The sequence below is a fragment of the Morone saxatilis genome, unplaced genomic scaffold (assembly GCF_004916995.1).
Source record: "Morone saxatilis isolate NCDOM2014 unplaced genomic scaffold, NCSU_SB_2.0 Contig23, whole genome shotgun sequence".
Taxonomy (NCBI): Eukaryota; Metazoa; Chordata; class Actinopteri; family Moronidae; genus Morone; species Morone saxatilis.
This window is the reverse complement of record NW_023339796.1, coordinates 23,896,182-23,898,362: the sequence shown is the minus strand read 5'-3', so window position 1 is coordinate 23,898,362 and position 2,181 is coordinate 23,896,182. Positions and strand designations below refer to the sequence as shown.

The 2,181-nt window shown below is 39.7% G+C and overlaps 1 protein-coding gene across 1 annotated transcript in view; it reads left to right on the top strand.

Moving 5' to 3' along the window:
- The window catches only part of LOC118334854 (sickle tail protein homolog), a 55,018-nt gene that overhangs the window by 26,600 nt on the left and 26,237 nt on the right, over nt 1-2,181 (top strand). The window lies entirely within an intron of this gene.

Below are 2,181 nucleotides of genomic sequence, written 5' to 3'. Positions count from 1 at the left end.
CATATCAAAGCAATTCAAAATACAAAGTTTTGCTGACGTTGCTGAAGTAGGCGGGGTGGGATCATGTGAGTTCTGTCAGCCAACATACCGGTCACTGCCCGAGCAGCTTGCTTCTGGTTAAGGACTGTCCTGGTGCCAGTGGTTTATGGTTCAGCGAAGTTTCTACGGGGCAGCCCAATTATCCACAGAGGTCTCTTCCTCTCCAAAACAAATGGACGCTGATTAAAAGCCACTAAATCACACTGAATAAAGCTTTCCACAGCTAAAAGTCCCACTGGTTGCTTCTCCCTATTCGCTGTTTGGGCAAGACAAAGGACGTCCCGGAGGCTGTAAGCAGCTGCCCTGTAACGTTAGCTCAGCTTTGTTTCTCTGATAACTTAAGATCCAGACGTCCGATGACTAAAATCCTTTTATCCGGTTCAAATATAGTTAATATAGAGTTAAAAACCACCAAAAACACTGTCACCTGAATAAAATGAAAAAAAGGAAAGTTACATATTATAGCTTTTTATTGCCATTTTTACCATAAGGTGGTTTCTTATGGTCATATTATTCGTTCATTGGAGTGGACAGAAAAAATAACACAGTAATTTAATCAATTTTTAAAAAATAGATAAGATTTATGAGTGCATATGGAGTGAAAATCCATTACAATATTTTATTGTGTTGTAAACATAATCAGTTTCTGAAGCAGTCGGAGATGCCTGAAACCTTAAGTGAAAGTCAGTCAGAGCTGAGTCACAGTTGAGACTGTGTCAACTTAGTTTGTGCTGGAACAATCATTCGATTGACTTGTGCAACTGGTCCGGACGTTACGCCGCAGGCTTTAGTTCACGTTGGATTTTCAGACTCCTGGCGGTTTATGTGTTATGACATGTCGATCAACGCCCTTCTGAAATAAAGAGATATATTTAATTGGTGTCACCCACTCAGTCTTAACTGGCTGCTGTGCACCTCTCATCTGCACAGCTACTAGGATTATTGACTGTTCATACTGAGGTTACTATTTTGTAACTTTGACAAAGCTGTGTGTTTGGAACCGGAGCTGCACAAATTCATCACAGATCAATATGTGACACAAGCCTCTTAGTCCACAATCTGGCTGGTTGTGGGTTGGAACCTCTGTAATGAGTGCCTTCTGGCTGCTCAGACTGAGTTAAATCTTCATTTTGTTTATTTCACACTATTGTGTATTTATTACTTTTACAGCTGATTGTTTTAAGCGGGACATAATAGCAAAAGCTTGTGCATTTGAGAGGTTTGCCTGATTTTTTCAACAGGCAAGAAGTTTTTATTCATCGTGCTATTGTTTTGGTGTATGTACTTAAACTCAGGAATCATATTGGGACAGATAACGATGCCCATATGCGGCAGAGAATTGCAGTCAAATAGACAGACGGAGGAAAACAGCCACGAAAAGAGACAACTCTGACTATTTGACTGAATATTGTGATAATTTTTCTCGTTTGTACATGGACAAAAGTATTCATTCACTTTTCCAGCTTTACATGTGTTACATTTCATTTTCTAGTGCCAGCAAGGGCAATGTAGTTGTCTCTACCCTTGCAGGAGGAGGGCTGGCTGTTTTGTAACTTCAAAGGGAGGAAATTGAGGATTAGTGTTTCCTATGCAGTTTGGTCTTGCTATAATGGCAATCTTTGTAAACTATGACAAAGTGATATTCTTAATCGATGTTAAAAAGAAAACCACATTTTTAAAATGGTTAAAAGATAAAAGAGAAATAGTAACATCTTAAATTAGCTTGCAAAATGCTAGCTAAGTAGATAGTTAATTTACATCAATTGTATCTGGCTAGTGTAATGAACCCGCTCTAGGCTCATGACAAAGGATGAACCCTAACCCTAACCCCTAACTCTATGACAGTTTTTACTCAAAAAGTTAAAGGTCAGCTTCACTGTTACATCATAATATCCTGGAAAACCACTTTTTTGTCCACTAGTCAACACCATCATTTGGAACATAAGGGGGGATTGTGACCATATTTCACAGTTGGTCGGATACTGAATTGGTGACACTATTTACTCAAAGGTCAAAGGCTGTGTGCCATCCCCGGCTCCTCTTGCCACGTGTCAAAGATACTGAACCCTGAATTGCTCCCAATGCTGTGCTCTGTGTGTGAATGTGTATGAATGTGTTTGATGGGCTTTGCCATCACTGAGT